We start from the raw sequence: 26,847 nt of genomic DNA on the forward strand, positions 1-26,847 counted from the left end.
AGGTACAGGGCCTTTAAGGGTGGAACAATACGTGCTGCAGCCCTTAGAGGGCTTCCCTGGTCACACTGCTCTTGGTACCAGTGGTACCTTTTACAAGGGACTTACATGTGGCCAGAGAGTTGCCAATTGGGTTTTACCGCAGTACAGTTTGGGGAAAGAACATACGCTTTGGGTACCTGGTTGGCAGGAACCCAGGGCACACTCAGTCAAAGTACATCAACATTAGGCAACAAATGGGGACAACCACGCAAAAAGGGGCACTTTCCTACACTCTCCTTCCTGGGACTGGTGGTCTTCCTACTTGCAACCCCTCCCTGTTCCCAATGCGCCCGCTGCCACCCACCTTTATGGGTAGCTCCCTAGGTTTTCTGATCGTGCCTCATGCAGGCTTTGTCTCTGCTTAAGGTCTGTGTGCCAGTGTGGTTGGCTTCACCTGTCTCTGTCTTTATCTGCGGCCACTGTGGCCCAGGTGGACTTTCTCCTCTGGTTGTATCCTCACCCGTAGAACTCCCACCCACTACACTGAAGGGCATGAGGAAAGTGGATTTTCAGGTTGATTGACAATGTAAATGTAAATGTAGTATACTTGTAAAGCGCACAGCTGCCCCAGCAACGGGGCGTCCCGGCGCTGTATAACTCTGGGGAACCCGTCCTGGCTTTCCCTGTGGGATGGTCCCTTGCTGGGAGTCCCCAAGGTGGAGCCAGGCATCCCCGGAATTGGTGGGGCCGTTGTGGAGATTAGGCAAGCTAATGCCCAGAGTTGCCAAGTGGAACCCCTGATTAGAGTAAGCACCGAAGCGAGAATTATCGAGTCCGCTGACCAAGGTCCACGACCCTGCCGCGTCGGGAATTGAACCCTGGTCCCGGGCTGACTTCTGCTCTCAGGCCTGCTGCCTATAACCAGTGAGCCACACTACTCCACAATGAGCCCCGACACTTCCGCCTGAGTGCCTGGTCTAACCACTGGGTGTGGCCTGGAAACTGAAGCTATCTGCTTTTCCACTCCATTCAGGCATTAGATCTGGACTTCCCCAATTAAGGGTGTCCAATGTGAAGAGCGGCTCTGCATGACATATTTCTTGTTGGGTTCTGTTACCGCCAGAAAGGACTTTGGATGAGAACCCATTCTTAGACAAGGAATCATAGTCCTCCATCCAGGAAAAAAGACAGAGGTGAAGTGGCATAATGTGGGCGGGGCTACAGAGGTAGTTGCCCCGGGCACAAAATACTTAGTGGCGCAAAATTTGAAAAGAAAACAAATTCATACTAGTAGCAGTATACTAGCAGTATACTACACCTGTGACCGAGGTCTAGTACCGTTTCTCCCCAGCTAGGCCAGCGTTAAGCCCCACAGTACTCCTCTCTCAGAATGAGCCCAGGAGCAATAGCCTAGAGGCCTTGCACTCAATTTCTTCATCTGTTGAAAACATACTTCGTCCGCCTTTTCCTCCTGCACCTGGTAGATTATGTGTCAAGTGCGGTACATCCATAAAAACACCAAGGCTGCAGAATTGTTTAATCCAAGTAGCCCGTTTCATGCACTCACACACCCTTAAATTATCTATTGCTCACCCATTCATTAATCCATGCATCACGTATCCATCCAATCATCCAATCATTGATTCATTCTCTCATTCACCTACACAACTCAACACCCACAAACACCTGGAAGGATTTAATAGATTACGAGAAAACTTCTGAAAGAGAACATTCATGCTGAGACATGTACTTGGGAGACTATATTACTCAGTTACCCCAGATTGGGAACCTTTCACCTTGTCCCCCACAAAAGAGAAGGGAGGCACAGATGACGAGGACACTACATCTGATAAATAGCAGAGAGGAAGCAAACTAAAGCGGGCAATCACTTTTACTGGGGGGTGGATGCTGCTCCAAATATATCAGACATGTTCGAACCGGAGAAAATCTACCACCCTAGATCATCACAATGGGTTCTGCGATAAAGTGTCAGATTATGTTGTTAAAGAGATTAGACAACCTTTGGACAAAGAATTTAGAATGAGATTAAGGACATAGTGCCTCATAACTTCCTTGGGTGTGGGGGGGGGGGGGGGGGGCAAGGTGAACCTGACACCTGAAATCGACACTAGGATATGTATCTACTTTTCAAAATATATGAAGGATCATAAAGGGGACTTAGCTTTCGTGGAGGGCCTGCCAGGATAAGCACCTGGAGGTGGTAAGCCCTCTCACCACGATATTGGAAGGATGCCGACCTGACAATCCCCATTTTTACCCCACATAGGACATTTCTTCAATTCTTGTGAAGGGACCAAATGTATGAGGTTTGAGCACTACAGTTCAGGCTGTCAACCCCATAGTGCTTTACCAAACTACTAAAACCAGTGGCAGAATATCTGAGGCGTGTCAGACTAATTATATATTTGTACGTATTTAAACAAATAGAGAGAGTGAGGATCAAGACTTGCTCATCCTTCTCCCCTGGAATATCATAATAAAGAATAAGAACAAGGTAGAACTGCATCAAGAGTCCATTCTGCGACTCCACCAAGCATTTGAAACGCTAAACTGGAAATACATGTTCAAGGGGCTGGCAAAATTTGGGCTACCGGAGGATTATATTAAATGGCTCCGCCTATTATATCATGCCCCCACTGCTCCTGTCCATACTGGGGGCCATATCTCTGCTGAATATCCGATATTCTGGGGGACGAGACAGGGATGCCCACTCTCGCTGCTCCTGTGTACAATGGCGTTGGAGCCCCTGGCTATCAAGCTGCGAGTCGACGCGCAGGAGATTGGAATTCCGATTGGGCCCACCATACACCTTTTTTTGGCAAATGCGGATGACATCATCCTATACGTCAGAGACCTTAGGTCAGATTTAACACCTCTGGCGGAGATATTTACCCTATTCGAAAGTATATCGGGACTGGCCATCAACCCAACAAAATCACTAGCCTTTTTCTTTCGGGGAACAGGCATTACCTATGACTATTTCATTCGGGCCCACGGCGCTACAATTCGCACCACATACATTTAAATACTTGGGCATACATGTATACCGGACTCCCACTGATCTGGTAGACAGCGACTTACACAGAGCAATTAGAGCCCTTTGCTCTAGCATTGCCTTCTGGATCACGTTGGCACTGTCGGTAATGGGTAGAGTAGCCATAACAAAAATTATGGTCCTTCCGAGACTGATTTATTATTTTACGAATCTGCCGGTGCTGGTCCCACAGCTTACTTTTAAACTCTTAAATACCATGCTAGTTGACCTCATGTGGGGACCTGGTAGGCGAAGGATAAGTCTTAAGAAGCTCCAACTTGGTACGGACAAAGGGGACTCGGAGTTCCAGACCTCCGGGCATACAATTACGCCTGCCAATTGCAATGGTTATCCTTTTGGATGGCCTTACGCAATCTACAAGAAATAGGGTACACCGAGCGAGATACTGCAGCGGGAGCCTTGCATACACTGTTATTGCCGCGCTGCAAACTTCCACAACAGCTTCCTACATTGTTCAGTACGGCGCTGCAATGCTGGAAAGCAGCACTTCACTACACACAGACACACCATGTCTATGCAGGCAACATCCCCCTGGTGGGCATACCACTGACGGCTGGACGTATAAGAATGCATGCCATCACTCCCTGGACCGAAGCAGGAGTCAGCACAGTGTCGGACCTGTTCCATGAGGGGCAGTTACTAGACTATGGTAACTTTATCAGGGAGACAGGAGTGCCTGATCACCTGTGCATACTGCATGCAGCTGTAACACAATACGTGAAAACATATTGGGCCCGCATCGACAGGAACCAGCCACACACGAACTGGTCAAGACGCTATATTACATGGGAAGAGGTAAGCACTTAGTAAAATGGTTGTATGTTGGGATCCGTGCACATGCGGGAATAACCCTCACCCAGTTACAAAATACATGGTTGGGAGACATAGGGCGGGTCATAGAAGACAAGGAGTGGGGGAACATTATAGAACATCCTAGAAAACTTACAAGAAACGCCAAATTTAAATTTATTCAAACCATGGTACTTCATGGGGCCTACCTTACCCCTCATAGATTAGACAAAATGTTTCCGCAAACACAACATCATTGTCCTAGATGCTACACAGTAGGTGCCGATCTAGCTCATATGTTGTGGCCATGTCCTCACCTAGGGGGATTTTGGGACTCGGTCAGACGACATATATCTGCAGCCATACAGAGAGACATAACCAACACTATGGAGGAATGTATCCTGTGCCTTCATAAGTCCCCCTCGAAACACAAGGTACAATATAGATTAGCGAACCTGTTGTTAATCCTAGCAATATGGGCCATCACCATGCGATGGAAGTCCAAGAAATCACCCCCCACTCATATGTGGCATAGCGAATTGATCAGGTGGGGTAGTGCAGAAATAGCGGCCCTAAGACGGGAGGAGGCCAAAGGATTACGTTAAACCCCGATATCACTGGAGTGGGATGCAATGTTAGAAACTCTTAAAACGCAGGAGGTGGACGTATTGGAATCTCGTAGTAGTTCACAATAATGAAAGTGAATCCCAAAACCCATCTCAAACATGTTACTAGTGCTAGCAAGACTACAAATCACTGATTAGGGTTGGTTAGTGCGATACTTCGCATCAGAACTGTTGTTGGTTTGAAAGTGAGGATGCCTGCCGGGCTCTGAGCATATAGCTGCCCTAAAATGTTACTTTTATGGAGATAAAGGACTGGAGGGAGAGGAGGGGAATCTAGTTGGGTAAGTTATGTTTATTATCGCAGACCATGACATGCTGGGATGAGAAATGCACACCCGACTGGGTAGTCATGTATAACTGGGTACTGTTATGGGTGCATTTGATATTGCTAGTGCAAATTATTCACGAGATGTGCGGATAATATGTACGGATGCTAATGGCATTCTATTAAATTGCTCTACAGATTTATTAAAACATGTCACAAATACTATAACAATAATGCAGACTGTACCATCCCAACTGTCTAAGAAATAGTAGAAGCCGTATAGTGTATAATGAAAAACTGCTAATAAAACTTTGTTTAAAAAAAAGAGTCCATTCCGCGATTCATCCATGAGAAAAAAACATTAGGTTTTTTAAAAGAACCCTCACCCACCAACCTAGTTGGTGGCATGCTTCAACAATGGGTTCCCACCTAGCGTCCGAGTGCATCCTAGGTGTGCTAGGACGCTTGATTACAGCGGAGCAGGATTTTCTTTTCGTGTCTATTTGTGAAATAAGTGAGTTAAAACTGTCTCCAGGATACCCCTCCTAGCCAGGAGAAATCTAATAATGGGTTCCTGGGGCAGAGTTAAAAACAAAACATGTATGAGAAGGAGATAAAAATGGTCTTGCACATCCTAAATTAGGTCTACATGTTTCAGCCAATTGGATTTGTTTGAATGGCTTTCTTCAGAACCAAAAGTGAGGGGCCAGAAAAAAGGCCCTAAATGTGTGTGTGCACACGTGCTAAGGTGTGCATGAAAATGGGGAGCGATACTGTGACTTACGGTTTTCACCCAAAGCGATGTTCCGGAAAGAAAATAGATCAGGACATAATAATTGGTGGTCACAATTTCTGTTGTTGGATGATGCAGCGTTTGGTATTGTCTGCACATGCATTGCCGCATATACCTAATGTAATTTTTTTGATGGTAGCACACCTGATCAATCATTCTCGCATGCCAAAAGGCTTTATTTCTTAATCTGTGTGCTCGTAATTCATCAGCAACATCCTGACCTAATACGGTCAATGAACATGCATGTGACACGGTCGCACGTTTGCATGCATTCGTTTTTCTACCCACACCCTGCAAACGCGTGTGCAAAAAACAAATATTTTTGCCTGTAATCATCATTCTTATCAACAGGCATCCTTTGGGTCCAAGTAGTCGGAGCTCCTTGAGAGCATGTGACCTCTCCTGTGAATGTGAAGAAACTCTGATCAAACATTCATCAGTCAGAGACCCCTTGTCAGGCAGAGAACTATTAGAGGTTTTTTTGTGGGTTTGGTAGGTCGTCCCGTATGGTGAATCCACAAGACACACAATGCCAAATACTATGCCACATCTGCGTGTCTATTATTTACAAAATAATTGTTAAGAGTGGTAAAGTATGTAACTTACTATTGTCGCAATAGTATTTTGTGACATGGATCCCAGCGGGAGGCGGTACCTATAGTTAAACCCTATGGGTAAAGAAAGCATAGTTCTAACCATAGCCCTTGTTAAAATAGGAATCATTCCCTCCATTTTTTGGCATAATCAAGTGATTGATGTCAAAACCTCCCCTGGTCCCACTTACTCCATCAAGGTCAGCCGCCTGCATGGAGAAACTATTGCAGCCCTTCCACAAGATATCAGACATGCACTGGTCTCAGCTTCCGCTAGCTAAGTAGCCGGCATTGCTGTGAGCAAAGTGTCTCTGTGCAAGGTCTCGCAGAGACGTAGGAGGTCTGTGTTCATAGGTCAGACCGGACGGGCCTCCTGTGAATTAAATCTGTGTGTGCCATGTAGGTGGAGCACTCAGTGAAGTGACCTAGCAACAGGAGTCGTCATGGCGTGCTAAAGCTATGTTGTCTTTCAGCAAAACTGTGATTTTTTATATAATGTAAGTTAATTTAATGGGGAGATATTACTCTGTTTACGTGTAAAGAGGGGTTCAAAATGAAGAGGAAGACGTATAAGGTATTTCCAATACAGCTTTATGCCGTTTCATCCGCAGCTACATGGGAGTACAGCAGTCCACAGCGAAGCGCAACTGTTGAATGAAGTATTCAACAGTTGGAGCCTCGCATTAGAAACAAACTCAAAGAATGCAGCCATTAAAAATAAACATATGCTGGGCTGTGCACGCTAAAGTGATGGCACAAAGTATAGAATACAAGAACAGTAATAGACATGAAAGAGGTGTATACAATAAATAACAAGAACTGTCACATTTTAAAGTAAGTATAACACTTTACATCCTCTCCTTTTTTATAAACAATGAGAAGAGATCTGTAAAGGAAAAAAATTTGATTAAGACATATAATAATATTTAAACCTGACAGGAATAGAACAATTTTGAGATGATCTACTAGACCCTGGAGAAGAGGGTAAATTGATGGAGGTGGGAGCTTGGGATGTGGTGGTGGGATGGACAGAGTGATGAAAGTTGACAGAAGACACACCTATTGGAAAATGAGAACAATCCTGAACATCTGCGAAAGTGTTTTTGAATGAAATAATTCGGTCAGCTGGTTCAGGTAATAATTTGACAGCTCTCTTGCTCCACCACCCCTTTTTTTCCAAAAGAGAGAGCCTTTAGAGGTTTTTTAAGACCTGAGTGGGACCAGAAAAGTTTGAAGCACCTTTTTTTACTTTGTCGGGACTCTTGATAGAAAAACCCAATCACCAATTTTAAAATCAATAAACGGAGAAGAATGGGAAGAATCAAAATGTTTTTTCTTTACCTTTTGTTGTCTCAAAATTGTTTTGTAAAAGAACTTCATCCTGACAGGCTAAACATGAGTTATTAACATTCTTTTTAAGTAGCCTGATCCAATTGAGATAGATGTTTCTATTGGGATCCCTTTTCTTGAGTAATCTAAAAGGAGAAATCCCTGTAGTGGAATGTGGAGTGACAAGGTAGGACCAGATTTTCCTTCTTAGAAAAAGTTCAACATCAACAGGCGGATTGTATGCCTTCCTTAAGAAATCTGTTTATTATTTCGATAAGACCATTTGAAAAAGGCGGATATTGAGCAACTTTGAGGTGTTTGATGTCATAAATTAAAAGAAATTGTTGCATGAGTGTTGAGCAAAAATTAGAGGCATTGTCAGAAACACTTTCTTTAGGTGAGCCTTCTGAAAGAAACACTCTGCTTAAGAATTTGTTGACTGAAGAAATATTTGGTGTCTCGCAAAAGTCAAAATCTACGCACTTAGAATGATAATCAATAAGAGCAATAATGTAACATTTATCATGAGATTATAAATCAAAAAGTCCTGCAAAATCAATTGCAAGTTTAAACCAAGCTTCCTCAGGGACTTGTACAGGATGTAAAGGAATTTTGTTGGTCTTCCAGTGCTTATCTGAAAGTAAACAGTTATCACAATTATTGATCCAATGAGGGCCATCTTTATCTAGAGCAGGTCACCAAAAATGGTCCTTTAGTTTCCTTGAGGTGGTACCTATACCTAAATGTCCTTCATGTGCTCTTTGAAAAAGCTGTGAGCGAAGGGACATGGGAGGAATGCATTGATCCCCACGCATAATGATATTGTTGACAAAAGAAAGTTCATCAGAAATCTGAGCGTATCATTTCAGAAGAGCAGGAAGCAAACGTTCTTTGGGCCAACCAGAAATTAACATATTCTTGACAGCTTGAAGTGTAGAGTCATTATCAAATGCCTGAATCCATTCTGAATGTGAGAGTGTGACTGAGGAATCTTCAATTGAAGCAACAACACATTCCACATCATCATATTTTGAGTCAGAGGAATCATCAAGTAATGGTAATCTAGAAAGGCAATCTGTGTCCCCCAGAAATATGTTGAATGCTAAAATTATATTCATGCAGTCTTGAAAGAATACAAACAAGTCTTGCAGATGCTTTGCCAGTGCCATTGCCATTGAGTAAATTCAAAAGTGGTTTGTGGTCAGTCAAAAGAATAAAATGCAAACCCCAAATGAAACTTTTACATTTTTCAACAGCACAAGAGCAGGCAAGAGCTTCTCTCTCGATAGTGCTGTAATTCATTTCAGCAGTAGAGAGAGCTCTTGAGGAAAAACCTATGGTATGCTCTTTAGCACCAATCCACTGGAAAAGTACCGCGCCTAATCCACGTTGACCGGCATCAACAGAAATGGAACATTTAAAACCAGGGGTGAAAGAAGATAAAGCAGGAGCTTCAACAATACAATTTTTGATAAGATTAAAAGCAATATCAACTTCTGGAGACCAAACAAACGTAACATTTTCTTTTAACAGGACACGCATAGGTTGAACAATTTGAGAGTAGCCCTGTATAAATTTTGAATAATATTCAGTCCTTCCCAGAAAAGATTTCAAGTAATCTTTGTTGTTGGGAATTGCAACACTAGAAAAAGCTTGTGTTAGGGAAAATGTTGATGTAATACCATTGGCAGAAATGCAGTGTCCCAAATAATCAACTTCTGTCTCAAAAAATGTGCATTTATCTTTTCCCAAAGTAACACCAGCAATTTTGAAATGATAAAGTACTTCTTTTAAAGTGTGAATATGTGCTTCCTTGCTTTTAGAGAAAATGAGTACATCGTCTTGATAAGCTTGCACAAATTCAATGTCTTTCAATAAACAATCCATACATTTTTGAAAAACCCTGGCTGCAGAGGACAAACCAAATTGTAACCTCAAATATTTATATGCCCGAAGTGGGTAATAAAAGTGGTTAAGTCTGAGGATTGAGTCGCTAAGGGAATTTGATGGTATGCACTACGGAGATCAAGCAAAGTGAAGTAAATTGAACCACTGATGCCAGTTAATAAATCTTGGATTTTGGGACGGGGATGACAATCATTAATTATATTTTGATTGAGGGAGTGAATATCAGCACACAAACAGACACTAGAATCCTTTTTTCTCACAATAACAATGGGACTGACCCATTGGGATGAATCGGGTGGTTCAATAATACCATCTAAAACCATTTTGTCCAGTAGCTTTTTTTAGATTATCCCTTACACTTAAATGAATGGATCTTAATTTATGTGTGATGGGTATGGCACCAGGACTGAGTTTAATAAAGTGTTCAAAATTTTTGATTTTACCATTGGAAGCTTTGAAAACATCTGGAAATTCAGAAAATATATCATCAATTAGTGGTATCAAGTGTTCAGAAACCAGAGCAATGGACACATCATTGAGCTGAACTGGGTTTTCTGAGCCCGGTCCCAACTTTCAACCCATTTTAGCAAGATCTCTCCAACCAATAATATTCTTGCCTCTAATAGCAACATATATTTTGGAGTTAATTTGTTTTCCTAAGCAAGTTAAGTCAGCAAAAAAGAAACCCATCATGTCTATATCTTTGTCATCATAAGCTTTAGGAAGAATGTCTAAAACTTGTAACTATACATTTGCAGACCAATACAAATCAAAGAGTGAGTGAGAAATGATGGTCACAGGTGCACCAGAATCTGCCATCATGTTGATAGACGTATTATTAATAGTGACTTCGCACGTTGGATCTTTAATGTGTTCAGAGCTAACTAAAACTCCATTAGTGTCAATACATAAAATACTTTTTTGTTTATCTAACTGAGGATTTAAATGTACAGTATTAATATCAAGACTGTATAGGTGAATCAATCAAAGAGACATTAAGATCAGGGTGTTCGATTGAAGAGATAGAACTAACACGAACCATTTGTTTGCTCCTGCAAACAGTATAAAAATGACCTATTTTATGGCAATTAGTACACATCTTACCAAGGGCTGCACAAATGGGACTATTGCCCAAATGTGTCTTGGAACAGCACCTGTAACAAATAATATTAGTTTTCTTCTGAAAAGGTTTTGCAAATTTGTTTTTAACAGCTATAGCATTAATCACAGACTCATTTTGCACTAAATTAATGGGAGAGACACCATCATTAGCAATACATTTCAAAGAAATGATAGCCCTCTCAATGCTTTTAGCCATGTCTATAACCTCTGACAAGGTTGGATCTCTACAACTAAGAATACTTTCTTGTATGTTTTTTATGGTAGCAACTATACACAAACTGGTCTCTGATGGCCATGTCAAGTGCAGCCCCAAAATTACAGTCCGCAGCCAAATTCCGGAGTATCGAAATAAATTCCTCCACTGTTTCGTTTGGGTCTTGTTTTCGTTTCATAAAGTTAAAACGTTCCAGGATAACATTGGGTTGCTCAAGAAACTTTTTATTAAGTCTCTGCGCAGCGTCTGTGTACACATTCCAACTATCTCTGTATCCTGGGGGAGGGATGGAGGCTGGGAGATTGTCAAATATCTGTCAACCAGCACTTCCCAAATGATTCTATAATATGGCTACTTTGCGTTTAGGGGAATATTCCTCAGCATCAAGTGCAACTAAATAACTTTGCAAACTGTGAAACCACGTTTTCCAAACTTCTTTCAGGTTGCCTGGGACTGGAAGAAAGTGGTTTAATTGAACAACTTGTTGGTTTGAAGCCATATTTAATTATATCTTTTAGCAATAACTTGTAATACCAGTTCAATGTGAGTGAAGTAAAAGTTGTTAGTTTGTAGGTTGTGAGACCAGAAAGTGAATATAAATCCTCCAATTAAAATTTTGAGAAAATTTAAAAAAAAATCAAATTTTAAGTAAATACCTTGTATTTTTTTGTTCTGTAATTAGAGAAGGTGAAGGTATTACTGAGCAGCTATCAAAACTTGAGTCCGATTGTGTGAAAAACGATAGAGAAACAAAGAAATAGATGATACCTCGATGAGTCAATTGCGCGTAAATATCAAGTAAAAGTGTCTGGCAACTCCACGTTAAGAACCCTTTAAAGATGGCAGCACGTTGCGTGATTACCTCATCACGTTTATGTGAGCAGGTGATGTGTTGAGAAGAGTGTCACAGAGAACAATGCCGGGCCCCTTGAAGAAACACCAAAAGCCTCGAAATTGCATAGGAGGCGGTGTGAAGGTCACATTCGGTTCTGGGAAAGGAGTGGAACAACAACGGGAGCTGTTCTGCATGATCAGCAGCACTGGATCCGTGCATGAAGAACACCAGACACCGACGAATTGTTGAAGTCGGAAATCTGCACAAAATTGGTGAAGCTGCTGCCCGCCTCGTCGCCAAATGTAAAGAGGGATTAGAAATGAAGAGAAAGACGTATAAGGTATTTCCAATACAGCTTTATTCCGTTTCATCAGCAGCTACACGGGAGTACAGCAGTCCACAATGAAGCGCAACTTTTGAAAGAAGTATTCAACAGTTGGAGCCTTGCAGTAGTAACAAACTCAAATAATGCAGCCTTTAAACATAAACATATGCTGGGCTGCGCACGCTAAAGTGATGGCACAAAGTATAGAATGCAAGAACAGTAATAGACATGAAAGAGGTATATACAATAATTAACAAGAACTGTCACATAAAGTAAGTATAACACTTTACAATACTGTATAGCCAATTTTTGGATGTTTGATATTTCAACGTAATCATTATGGAACATTGATCTGCACACAGTATTGGCAATATCAAAGGTCATTACCTGTCTAAAATAGATAATGTGGCGTGCCCACGATGGCGGCGGAGTAACACCAACATCTCGGGGCTCTGCTCGCTGAGGCCATATTTGGGCATCCATTGGCGATTTCGAGACCAGCAAATAAGACCTGGGGGCCCAGCAGCAAGTGCTAAAGCATGGAAGACGTGGAAGTGACGCGCGACTCCCTCGGCGGCGCGGCAATAGGCTGCGACATCTCGCGGCAGGTGGTGGCTGTGGTGCCGGGGACCGCTGCGGATCGCCTGGGGCTGGGCTCGGCCTGGTAAAAGTGCGTGAGGCTGCGGCTCCATTTCCGGCGGAGGTGCGGGACCCTGTGAGCTGCCGGAGCAGGCTACAGTCAGTTAGGGAGGGCCTCCCAGTGAGGCGCCGTGCGGCCTAGCTGGATGTGGACCCGAGTGGAGGAACGGCCCAGCCTGATCTGGTGAGGATGCATTGCGCAGGGGCCAAGTGAGCTGCGCTCGCATGTTGGCAGCCTCCTGGGCGCTACGCTCTCCTGCACCCACCTGCTGTGCAACGCCGGACAATCGGTGCACCCGGCTGCCTGAGGTGGGCACCGGACAGGGCCCAGAGAGTGGTCGGATTGCGGAGGATGACGGGCGCCGCCTATCACGAGGTAGCAGGAGCATGCCCTTTCTTCTGGTGCCCCCAATGACTCTCGGGTGGCGACTGGAGTGGAGAGACATTGTGGGGCCCACGCCAGGAGTGAACTGGTGACTGGCATACAGGAGCTACTGGGAGCTGGTCAAGTGGGATCCCGGTGAGAGGTGTGGGAGCCTGGAGAGAGGAGAGGCACTGCTGGGGCCTTGGGCTATGGTGGTAAGTGGCTGGTGCACGGTGGAGAGAGATCTTATGGAGGCATCTGGCCTGGAGTGGGAGGAATGAGCCCGGCTTGGCTAATGGCCTACCTGGGAGGTGCAAGTTGACCCGGCCTTGTCGCGGGCCTTGGAGGTCGGCTCTTTGGATTACAGCCCTTCCCCACCAGGACTGGCCCCGACCCTCTTGAGACGCAGAGCATAAGCCTGGGAACAGGAACGGAGACGGCCTTTAGGGCTCCAAGAGATAATAAAGAAGGAGGGAACGGCTGCGGCGCCCCGGGGAGTGGCTCGCCTGGACGGGGACCATGCCCGGGAGTGGTGCTGACCTGGTGGTGTACATCAGGACCCAAGCTAACGTAGAGGAGGTGGGAGCCGGTGGGCCTCGATTGTAGTGGTCTGAGGGCGGCCCCTCTCCCTATCCTGGTGATCGATGAGACCCAACGGGGGTGCCCCATTCCCCCCCTCTGCTGCTCTCGCACACTGCGCCCATTGTCCTGCAGTCATGGCCACGCAGATGGCCAGGAGGGATACTGCACATAAGGACGCATCCATTAAAGACATGCTCCAAAAATCAGGAGGGAAGAAGGTAGGCGATTACCAAGGACTTTCTGGAGAAGCTCTTCGGCACGCTCTGAGAGGACTTCGCGAGCCTACGACAGGAGATGGCCTCGGACATCAAGCTTCTCCCGTCAGAACTCACCTAGGTGGGGGATAGGGTGGACACCCTGGAACGTAATGGGGACCATCGTGAAGAGCAACTTGCCTTGCAGGCCCGAGAACTCACAGACTTGCGAGAGCGTAATGAGGAGCTATACCTCAAATTGGAAGATCTTGAGAATCGCTCGAGGCGCCCTAATGTCTGGCTCAGGGGCGTTCCACTTCAGGGGGACGGAGGCAAGTTGGAGGAGTGGGTCGTCCGGTTCTTCAAACACCTGCTTCCGGCCCTCGGAGACGAAGAAGTAGTGTTGGATCGCACACACCGGGCTGGGTGCCCTGCCTCTGGTCCAGGCCAGCTTCAGGACATCCTGACCTGTCTACACTCTTACCGCCAGAAAGAGCTCATCATGGCAGCCACCTGCGACCGCACCACGGTGGAGTTCGGCCTTCAGGTTGGGGTCTTCCAGGATCTCTCCCCTATTACCCTCCAGAGGCGCAGGGCCATGCGACCGGTCACCTCCTTCCTCCGTGACCAGGGAATTCGCTATCGATGGGGCCACCCGTTCTGCCTCTCGTTTATATGGCAAAACAAAACCCATGGAGTCCGCAGCCTACAGGAAGCAAGGGAGGTGTTGGGCGAGGCTTTGGCCAAAGCGGGCGGCATGGTGGAGGCAGAGGGGGGGGTCGCCCGGAGGGGAGGCCCCCATGTCCTAACAGGATACGAGGTCCCAGAAGGGGTGCTCAGCTGAAACCGACAGAGGTGGAGCACCAACAGGAGAGAGAGGCAGTGCTGCGACAGCTGCAGAACCAGGAGGACCCCGACGTTGGCTGCAAATGAGGGCTCCCTGGGGACATGAGCCATAGTTATGTTTGCTGAAGGTTTGGTCCAGCTTCATGAGACAGGTGAACTGTCTTGGTGAGGAGAGCCCCATCCCTGGAGAGTTGATGCCGGACCGTCGGACTCATGGACCCTTGCACGTTTGTGCCTACAAGTTCCATTGGAAACAGTTTTTTGAACTTTTCGCATGTTTGTCTCTGAATCCTTTCGAGCTTTTCTCTTTCTTTTCTATTTTCTGTCTCATTTTTCCGCTCCGGAGGGATGTACCACTAAACTGCAGACAGGTAGGTAGAGGCAACGTCTTGGATGGTGGGGGCAGGCGAGGGGGAGCGTGACTTGGGACACAACATCTGGAAGGTGAGCGGGACCATTATGCTCGATGAAACAGTGCGATATGAGGACCCTGAGTGTATTCCTTCATGGGGCTGGGAGACATTTTCACACACATATGTGGGGATTGCCTTCTCCAGATCTTACAAGCCATGATTACGGGGGTGGAGAGATTGGCGCCTGCAGGCGGGCAGAGGGGGGGAGGGAGGAATGCCCCATACCTGGTGGTTACCCTGGGGGGGTCGGCCCTGTATCCGTTAGCGCCATTTCACATTTATCATGCCCAGACATAAAGTGCTGATTGTGAGCTTCAATGTGAGGAGCCTTAACTCATCTGTAAAATGGTGCGCGCTGCTTGCCCTGTTGAGAGATGCTTGATGTGATATTTGCCTCCTACAAGAGTCTCACCTGCTGTGGGCGGACTGGAAGCGACTCAGATGCAAATGGTTTGACAGGCAATACTTTTCCTCAGGTCCGGTGAAAAAGGCTGGAGTGGCAATTTTACTGGCCACGCACTTCCAGGGGAAAGTTGTGGGCATACACGCGGAGGTGGCAGAACGCCTCCTGGCCTTGCGGGTGCTGATGGGGGAGCGTACATACATGATTGCCTCCGTCTATAGCCCTAACGAATGACAGGAAGTCTTTCTGCGAGCCACGATTACCTCTATTCTGGCATCTCCAGATGAGGACCTTATCATTGGGGGGCGATTTTAATTTAGTACCTCTGGCCGACCTTGACAGGTCCACTCTTCGGGTGGGACACTCTGGCTCGATTTCAGATACCATGCTTAGGAGATTAGGAAAGACCGGACTGGTGGATGCGTGGCGTCATCACTTTCCGACAGCACTGGAGTACACCTTTTTCTCTGCGGCCCATCAAACGTACGCCTGCATTGTTCTATTTTGGACCTCGCCCAGGGTTACGACCTCCACCGTAGAGGTGGCTATAGGTGCGGCGATGTTCTCGGACCATTCGCCGGTGACCCTGAGGCTGCTACTTCCAGGAGGTCCTCCCAAGCAGAGCTCCTGGAGGTTGAACCGCTAACTGCTCACCAACGTCAATGAGCTCAAAGGGGCTATTAATGCTTATTTGGAGCTTAATGATAATGGCTCAGTGGGGGTCGACACTATATGGAATGCCTTGAAGGCAGTCCTCAGTGGCAGATGTATAGTAATAGCGACGGGCCTGAATAGTGACCGTAGAGCAAAGAGGGCGGAATTAGAGGGTCAAATCAAGGAACTGGAGGGTGTCCACCAATGTACGGGGCGGTCCAAACACGATGGCTCCTTATACAGCTAGGAAGCAGTTGTGAGCACTGGACCTCAACCGTGCGGAATATGCCCTGCTCCGCACCAAACAGCGATATTATGAGGGTGGTAATAAAGCGGGGAGGTATCTGGCACATGCCTTGCGTGCAGAGACAGCGGCGCGCTGGGTGGCGGAAGTGCGAAACGAACAGGGGACAATCCTGCGGCAGGATGAAGACATAGCACTCGAGTTCGAGTCCTTCTACTAAGTCTTATACTCCTCGGAGTATCTGGATCCTGTGGCGGTGGGAAATTATGTGCAGGCAGCACCGGTGACTCCAATCTGGGCTTACAGCGCGACTGACCTGGGGGCTGACATTGGTCCAGCTGAAGTCCAGAGGGCCATCCAGAAACTCGCGGTTGGTAAAGCTCCGGGAGAAGACGGCTTCCTGGTCGAATTTTATAAAGTGTCCGTGCCCTACTTGCCTCCCATTTTGGTGCGGCTCTTTATCTCCTTCAGCGCCACTGGGAAGTTGACATACCACCACCCTAAGTGCATAGATTACATCACAGAGAAGCGGGAGACATCTTTGAATGGGTTTACCACTAAGACAAATAATTAATTCTAAGCGCATAAATACTTTTGTTTTGTCTTAAATTTCATAACAGACAAAAATAACGCTATTTACAAAATATTCCTGATGTGCAACATCATAGCGTGATTTGATAATTGTCCTTCGTAAATACTTTTCTAAAATATATAAATTTGTCGAAAACCGTCGTGGATTTTTTCATCTGCCGAATAAAATTCTTAAAACTTGAGCTCTGGGTGTCCTGTTGTCTTCAACGTATTTTGGAGATTTGTGGATGAATTACGAGCCTGCTGGTAGCTGTAGCAGGACCGCCCGTGACAGCCTGACCCCTACACCAGCACTAGTGGAGCGTGTATTCTGAAAAGGAGTTGGCTGACCCCCTGAATTTTGTGAACGCCGGAACGAGGTGACTGTTTACAACGTGCGCTGAGAGGTATTTCATGATCATCATACCTCGGATTTGCACGAGGTTAATTTCCGAGCGTATCCTTATCTTATTGACGCTTTGCGTACTGGCTTTAAGTCGGGCATACCGGGAAAGGGAGGGAACGAGCGCCGTACCATTGGTGGGGCTGATTGGAATTCCTGATTACCGGCGTTTTAACCTGACGGAGGGCCAGCGGCATTCAAACTAATTCAGGAGCAGGGAGCACAGTACTGAGATACTGTCTAACAAGTCAGAACGTGCACAGAGCTCATTAAAGATATTGTATTTCACCATGGCAGATGAGTTAGATGCTCGTCGGAAGAAGACTGCAGACAAATTGTTCTTCACTAATCCCAGCAGCAATGTTGATGAAACACCTACAGTTTCCAACATAGGAACGGAGCTAAGTTTGCAATCCAAGCTGAATAAATTGGAAAAGCTATATAAAAAGAACTATCTAAATGGTGGGAGGCTGAGTCCCTACAAAGATACATCGAGGTGAAGAGGGTACCGAGGGGACTACGAGTCTTCACCATTCCCACTTATGAAGATCCTGATGCCGAAATGCTGCAGGAATGGACAGACAATTCAGCAGCCTGCTCAATGACTATGATGCGCATTTTGGTAAAATATGCCCTGAAGGACAGAGCTAAACTCCTTCTGGAGATTGAACAATTAACATTGGAAATTAGCGCACTGATGTCCAAGGATGCACTAGAAGACCATCTCAAGAAATTATTGTCTAGGATGGAAAAATTGGAAAATGAGATCACTGCTAAGAAACAACGCAAATTCATAAGGGATTACAAAGATTACCAAGCGGGTCGCACCCTTACCTTTCAGAAAAAATACGATCACTTATTCGATAAGAGCACTGGATTAGCTATGATCAAACCTACACCTATGAGTGGACAGGATGTAACAGAGAGGGATATATCAGATGGTAATGTTTCTGATGCCTCCAACCCAGGAACCAATCAGGAAGCAATGGTTGATACCACAAAGAATCCGAATTTTTTATTACAGTTCCAAATGATCAGCAAAAATCGGACAGAAATGTTCCAAGATGGGGGCTCACAAAGGGGTCGAGGACGGGGAAACAGAGGAGGAATTACCGCAACAAACAAGCCAAAAAGAGGAGGTGCAGGCGGAAACAGTGCTCCAATGGGCATGGCAACACGGAGCCGAAAACAGAATTGAATATGATGGTTGTCAATTTATCAAAAAGGACACTTACCCAGGATGAAGAAGACATTTTGGCTTTTGGTTTATCATTTTGTCCTTCTATGAACATGAATTTTGCAAAAACTCGCATCGACCTATTTCTGTTTTCAAGAAAGTTAAAACTGAAGAAATGGTTTGTAACCAAAGCCAAAACTGGCGAAACTGTAAGTATGTCTACGACCATCAGTAATCTTGACACACATGATGTGGAACTGTTGCATGTTATCAACTCTGATCCAGACAATGTCAACAACACACCTGATTGGGACACATGGGGGACTGATGTGGGGATTAATCCTGGAACAAAGTTTAAACCCAAGTCGGTTTTTCTTCCTCTAGTCCAATGTGATGCAATAGATGTATTTGAAAGGGGGGTCCTAAAGGATCTCACTAAATTGCGTTACCACAAGGTGCCAGGCATGAAAAAGAACTTAACGAATGATCAAATGATAGCTATTGAAAATTTGAAAAGTGATACCAACATTGTCATTAGACCAAGCGACAAGGGTGGGAATGTAGTGGTGTTAGATAAGACTCAATATCTAAATGAGGGTCTACGACAACTTAATGATGTGAATTGCTATTGTAAAACTAACCAGGAGGAGCTATTGAAATCAAATCTAATGTTCAGGGATCTGTTGTTGGAGTGGACTGATATGGGATTACTTGAACCTGAAGAATTCCAATACTTATATTGTGCATATCCCAGAGTTCCGATTTTATATCTACTCCCCAAATTACATAAAGATTCCCTAGAACCGCCAGGGAGTCCAATCGTATCTTCGATTGGATCTTTACTGGAACATACTTCCAAGTACATTGACCACTACTTAAGATCCTTTGTGGTCGCTCTTCCGTCATACATCAAAGACACCACACATTTTCTCACAGATATAAATGGAATATATTGGGAAGATCAATACATTTTGGTTACACTAGATGTAACCAGTCTCTATACCAGCATCCAACACGAACAAGGCTTGGAGGCTGTAGATCATTTTCTCAGAACACGCTCTGTCTCCTATCTACAGCATTCTAAAATGATCTTATCTATGATTGGCTTTTGTCTCAGGAACAACTTTTTTTTCTTTGACAACATCTTGTATCGACAGTCACAGGGCACGGCCATGGGAACCTGCTTCGCCCCCAGCTATGCGAATTTATTCATGGGCTGGTGGGAGAAGCAGGTTGTCAGAGAAAGGGCAGAGTTTGACAACGTTGCCCTGTGGCTTCGATACATAGATGATATTTTTTTCATTTGGTGTGGGGATGAATTGTCTGTGAGACTATTCATTGATACACTTAATATCAACCACCTAAATCTAAAGTTTAGTGAACATATCAGCAACCAAAGGATAGAGTTTCTAGATGTAACTGTGGAAGTTGGGAGTAATCAGCTTAACACCAAATTATTGAGTAAAAAGACTGCGGGAAACAGCATTCTTAAAGCAACTAGCTGTCATCCCCGCAACTTGGTGTATAGCATACCCTATGGCGAATTACTTCGCGCTAAGCGCAATTGCAGTACCCAGGAAGCCTATAAGGAGGAAGAAAAGATCATGTGTCAAAGATTTCGTAGCAGAGGTTATAATCGAAATATGATTAACACTGCTAAATCAAGAGTTGATCTTAAGAACAGAGAGGAATTGTTGAATCCCAGAATTGAAACAGAGGATACGAATCTGGTTAGATTCATAACCACTTTCTCGGTGCAAGCTCATGATGGGCGAAAGATCTTTAAGAAACATTGGCATGTCCTGCAAACTGATACCCATCTCAAGAAATATCTTAGTGACAATCCACAAATTACGTTTCGTAAAGGAAGATCACTCAGAGATGTGCTAAGCCAGAATTATGTCACCTCAAAACCAATCATGAAAAGTCAGGAAATTGGTTTTAAATGCTGTCGTAGATGCAAAGCGTGCAAACACAGCCAGGATTGCAAGACGCTCACTGTTCCTACCACTAATAGGGAGTTCACGATACGGAAACATCTGACGTGTAATACACCCTTTAGTGTGTATGTGTTAATCTGTCCTTGCAATAAATGGTACGTGGGGAGCACAAAGCATGAAGCTAAGAAAAGAGTGCTGGAACACTTACGTGCCATACATAACAACAACAAACAATATCCCATAGCAAGACATTTTTTCACAGAACATATGCAGGATGAAAAATTGGTTCGGTAGGTTGTGATTGACTGTGTGGATCTGGGGATCCGAGGTGGCAATCGTGAATTGTCCCTCAGGAAACTAGAATCCAAGTATATTGTAGACTTTGAATGTCTAACTCCTAAGGGATTTAATGTCAGTGAAGAATTATCCATACATTTACATGAATGAAGTATATCATGAGAATGTGTATTGTACAGCATGTCTGCAGTTTTCTTGCTTTTAAATGTTTTATTTCTATTATGTTTAGATTTCACACAACACGGGGTAGCGGAAGAAAGTGGATCAGATCACTGGGAAAATAATTTTGTGCACTACTTGTTGTGATTTCTTGTGATTTATTTGCCCACTGGGGCATGACGTGGACAATTTTCGGTTATGTCTTATACTAGGACGGTGTGCCCACTGGGGCGAGTTGCATATTTCCCAATATTGACTAGGAAGATCGATCAAATCGCCTACATGAATGGCATGCCCGTATTATTCACTGTGTATAATTTTGGAAATCGGCTATTTATTATTATATAATGAGGAAACTCAAGAAAAGCCGCTTTTTGTCTGAATGTAACGATATTGAATTCGCATTTACGACAGTGAGTGGCATTATATTAGTTGCCTTGACAATTTTCAACGAATGGCATGCAAGGATGTTGATGAGCCAATGAAAATGCAGCGTTAACATATGTCCAGTATTGATTTATAATGTGCTTGACAAACCTTAATTTATTCTGATATTTGCAACAAGTATATGCAATGGTATTTATGCTATGGGTTTTCGACAAATTTATATATTTTGGAAAAGTATTTACGAAGGACAAATATCAAATCACGCTATGATGTTGCACATCAGGAATATTTTGTAAAAAGCGTTATTTTTGTCTGTTATGAAATTTAAGACAAAACAAAAGTATTTATGCTCTTAGAATGAATGATTTGTCTTAATGGTAAACTCATTCAAAGATGTCTCCCGCTTCTCTGTGATGTAATCTATGCACTTAGGGTGGTGGTATGTTTAAAAATGGCCGACATTACCACGAGACGAGCGTGACCAAGCCGTATTGGCGAAACGCGTCGTGGATTTTTTCATCTGCCGAATAAAGTTCTTAAAACTTGAGCTCTGGGTGTCCTGTTGTCTTCAACGTATTTTGGAGATTTGTGGATGAATTATGAGCCTGCTGGTAGCTGTAGCAGGACCGCCCGTGACAGCCTGACCCCTTCACCAGCACTAGTGGAGCATATATATATATATATATATATATATATATATATATATATATATATATATATATATATATATATATATATATACATACATACGACCTGCCGCTGATATATCAATGCCTGCAACAACTATCTTACAATGTGAACATAACTATTGCATTATCACAGGATTTGGGATTTGTCAACACCAAGAGAAATACGACCTGATTCAGCCAATGTAATTGCTGGGATTTTTCAGAGATCCGGTGAAGGCCAACCTGAGTTTTCAAGAGAACAAAATGGCGGTGCTAAAAAAGGAACGAAGGATTATCATTCTGAAAGACATTATGTCTTTCAGACAACTGACCAGAATAGTAAGTCTTCTGTCCTCGTCTAATCAGGCCATTCTTTGTGTCCTCTACATTACAGGGCCATTCAGAAATTGAAGGCGAGTTACCTCATCTATTGAATGAAATAGTCACAATTCATACAAATATCTATAATAGAAAGAACGGAGATCCAGAGGTGGCTGGATACGAGGAGGCATGGAACAGGACAGCTATCTTCTCAGCTCTTCTGGATATCAAGTCCCTCACAAAGAACAAGGGGGCATATTAGCAAGAACCTTGTTAAAATTATCGCCGATTTAGCGGCAGGAAACTGCAGCTAAAACTGCGATAATGGGCTTGCTAATATGCATTATAGAATTCCAATAGAAGCCCAGGTTAGATGTCCTGCACATCTAACCTGGGCTTCAATTGGAATTCTATAACGCATATTAGCAAGCCCATTATCACCGTTTTAGCAGCAGTTTCCTGCCGCTAAAATGGCGATAATTTTAACGAGGTTCTTGCTAATATGCCCCATGGTTTCTTGCTGCATGCTCATGAAAATGGACAATGTGTCAGCAATGAGATATAACAATTGACTGGTGGGCACAATATCCAACATATTGGTTGAACTAGCAAGGGATTTCTGGTATTTCTGCCTGTAAAATTGTTTTTTTGGACAGCTGAGTATCTATGGGCAAAAAAAACTAAGTGCCGCTTGGAATTTCAGATTCAGCAGGGTCTCCAGCGTTTGTGAACTGAACCACAAGGTCTTCGAAGCTCTGATGCCCAGATGAGGACTTCGCAAGATTGGCCTCTTTGCATTCAGGTTGAACAGCCACCTTCAGGAATATCTCAGCTTAAGACTGTGCTAAAAGCACAACTGGTTGGGAACTCAGAATTAAGTATTTCTCCTATTTACCAGGGTCTCAGCTCAGATGAGAGACAGACAACTGATCTAATTTTGGTGACTCACATTTGGAGATCACAAACATGGTTCCCCAGTCTGCTGGAGGTATCATGGGAGCCTCCAATAGTGCTTCCAGTTACACTGAATATACTGACAGACTAAAGAGATCACTTCCATCTTCTGGTCCTTGAGGATCATCTCAAGTTGATGGAGTGGAGGATTTCTTGGGACATTGGACGAACTAAGGAATTTCAGAGGTCTTTGCAAAGTTCATCCAACAAGCTTGGGCTGAGAGTAAGGTCAAGAGGTAACAATCAGTCTGCAGGAAATGGTACCTTTGGAGAAACATCTGGAGCCAATAGGAGGCAGGCATTGACATGTTCTGAATTTTGAGTCTTGAAAGGGCGGCATCAGGCTTGGCATACAGAACAATAAACACTTTCAGGTCGGCGATCCCTGCAGGACACTGCTGAGCGAACAACAACCCTGTAGGTGAACATGTGGGTGTGTAAACTGATTAAAAAAATTAGACTCTCCAGAGCCTAGATATTTGAGTCACTGGGATGTGGATATGGTTCTAAATTGAGATTTTCCTAGCCTTGGTGTCTGAAAGGCTAGATCTTATTAAAAACATGGAGGTGAGTATTATGTTTATTTCTTGCTTTAATTAATACAGCAGCCAAGAAAAACTACAATACCCAGAAACTCTGTAAAGAACAACATTACATCACAATAAAGTATCCAATCGGACTGTGGTAAATAAATAATTAATTACCGATACTATTTTTCTATACATTAACTATAACAGATAGCTCAATAAATAAGAGGCAGGATCCGTGATATCTGAGTCAGAATGGCTTTAATCGGATGGCTCGAGCCTAAAGACCATGATGTGGCATGCAATGGAATGGAATGGCATGGTATGGCAGCTGCAACGTCTCATCAACATTACATAGTATATATAGGAAAACATTACAATCGCATTGAATACAGTAGGCGTAACAAGTGACAAACGTAAGATAAGAACACATGGGCGTACAAAGAAGGCGTGCATAGGGCGTGCACGTAGACATGTGATGAAAAACGTCACAGAAGTGTCATAAATGGGTGGATACATGGAGGGGGCTACCTGGGCAGCTGGAACCTTTAACCTACTGGTGCGCGCAAACGGGCCATGACGTGTAACTAGGGAGAACTGGGGACTTTGACTTCTGCACTAGAAGAGGAGACTAAAGTCTGGGATGTCAGGACGACATGTACCTATAGCATATCTGATATCTTGTGTTTAGAGAACATGTTGATTGAATCTAAAAGTCATCAGGGCAAAGGCTACTTGACACTAAGGCTGGTGCATGCATATATTTCTTTATGTATTGCGTGTGCTATGAATCTTCTATGGATACTAATTCAGTAATTCTCTTGCATGGAGACAGAAAGACTAGACTATAACTGAAGATGTTTATGCGGTTCGTTAGCTTAGGAATGTGAAGCCGGGGAGCTGAACTGATAACTAGAGGCATAACATATTCTTGGCAGACAGGCAGGCAGGCCAGGCTGGGCACCGTGCTGCTTGGCAGAAAGTAAGTGAAGGGTCTGGGATGCGGGAGGGGCTGCATCGCTCCTCGGAGTGGTTTCAGGAGACGTGAAGCTTGAATCTGGTGTCCGGGCCCTATGAGGCCTAGAAACGGGGACAACACGATGAATTAACGTGCACAATGTAAAACGTTGGCAACATAGGCCTAATACTTGTTGCTTTCAGGGAGACTGGATAACTGGCATACTAACGTTGGACACAACTATAATTGCGTCTTTAATCTGGAGAGGGGGAACATATGCATGTCGATCATGCACAAATAACCTATAATGGGGAACACGTAGGAACACATGACAGGGCAAAATTCAATTTTCCTCATTCCCTCCTTGTTCCCTACGTTTCCTTCAGGAAACATCAATATTCATGATACCATCTATCTGTTCATATAGCATCATTTGCTCGTCTCGAATCTTCTTGGAATGGGACTTAGGACTTGGAATACAAGAGGTAGCGCACAAGCCGCAAATCGCAGGGCCACATTGTAAACATAGGCAACAACTGAATATGATCATTACTACTATTCCTAGGAGTGATAGTACTTTCCATCCCCAGGCAGATATTACACTCCAGAGCCAACCGGACCATGTCCAGGTGCCTGGATTCTGGTGCAACTGATGGGCTATCTTATGAAGTCTGGTTATAGCTGAATAAACAGACGGTGCATTATTAGGAATGAAAATGCAACAACTAGATCCGATGACTCTACAAGCTCCGCCCCTATCGGCCAGTATGACGTCAAGAACAAGGCGGTTCTGAAGAACAACAAATCTCATAGCAGATTGCTCTTCAGTTAAGTTACCTAGAGCGGAAATAGTCTCATTCACTACTGCTTCAAGGGTTCTGGTTAACCTACGTATTAGCTTACTATTCTGGATAGGTCCTATGAAGAAAAAGAAACCTTTATTGAAGTCTGTATACTGTTCTAAGGCAGTTTCAGTTTGATCGACAATTGAGGACTCGATCTCCCTTCTATGTCTGACGTGTACTAGATGTGTATTTCTGTGATAATCGGATGGGGCTAGAAAAACTGGTGGCAGTAGGAAGGCAATGTAACATGTTCCATCCCAATCTAGGGGCAGACGTACATATGCGGTCTGACCACATACAAAATATGAATGACGTGAGGCTTTGAAATTAGATTTCCCACTGTCACTATACTCGACCACAGTATTACAATCACTGTGTCCTAGATGTACTGAACCATTCTTTCGGACACATAATTCGCCTTTCACTGGTAAAACTGTAATAGCAGGCAAGTCTGGAGTAGTCTCGGACTGAACATTCAAAACCATGAAATTCGAGGAATAATTACCTAGATCATATACTTCATTTTCTAGATCTAACCCTGTTCTATGGGAAAGACCTTCCTTGTCTGGGAAACATGTTCTATTCAAAAGGGACTTATCGTCTAAGGATGACGTTATCGTAAACCATGCTCCACACGACCCATTGTGTGAAAACGGATAGGGAAAGAGTGGCAGAACTCCCTTCGGTGTCTGGAAAGGGGGGAGTCGACCACACACCCAACAATTAGTGGCATTGCTGGTCTGGTGTGAATAGTGTAACATTCGAATAAAAGTATTGTTGCGCATTGCAAGTCGGTAGGATAACTCGTGAGGAGGTAGTTCACTAAAGGTGTGCTCTACTGTATCATTAGAAGAAAGATGTACATGTGAATCAATAGGAGGAAAATATACATGTAAAACATAACTTATGCATGTAACTGTAAGACTCAGAAATAACATAAATAATAACGTAATAATACATCTGCTTCGCAGATTTTTACAATAACGTATTTTCTTGGAGTTTCGTCTAACTCTCTCACTAGGGGGGTCTATCTCATACATGTCAGGAACCTGTCTAACCGCTTCACCCGAGAGGGACTTAAACAATTAAACTGTCTGACTTGCTAGACCGGAGCTTTAATTTATACTCCTGCTGCGGAGTTTTCTCTAACAGGGGGAGTTTAGAGTCAGTATCTGGGCAGTCCTTGAAAAAAGTCTTTGGACGGAGTCCATGAAAACGTTTAACGTGACTGGAGTGGAGCCATCCCTTGCGGCCCTCCACTTTGATGGCGGTCCTTGTGGTCATCAGTACGAGTTTCGGCTCTTTCCAGCGGGGCTCCAGCGGACTTGAACGATCAAAGTTTCGGATCAAAACCAGATCACCTGGAACGACCTCGTGCGGTTTCACCTGGGTGCTGTCTGGAAAAGCAGCCGCGACCTGTGAACGACAAGAGAGTAGTGCAGACATCA

General features: G+C 44.3%; 1 pseudogene; it reads left to right on the top strand.

The window, feature by feature from the left end:
- The window catches only part of LOC144790933 (uncharacterized), a 38,917-nt pseudogene extending 21,251 nt beyond the window's left edge, over positions 1-17,666 (top strand).
- The last annotated feature ends 9,181 nt before the right edge of the window (positions 17,667-26,847 follow it).

The sequence above is a fragment of the Lissotriton helveticus genome, chromosome 11, assembly GCF_964261635.1.
Source record: "Lissotriton helveticus chromosome 11, aLisHel1.1, whole genome shotgun sequence".
NCBI lineage: Eukaryota > Metazoa > Chordata > Amphibia > Caudata > Salamandridae > Lissotriton > Lissotriton helveticus.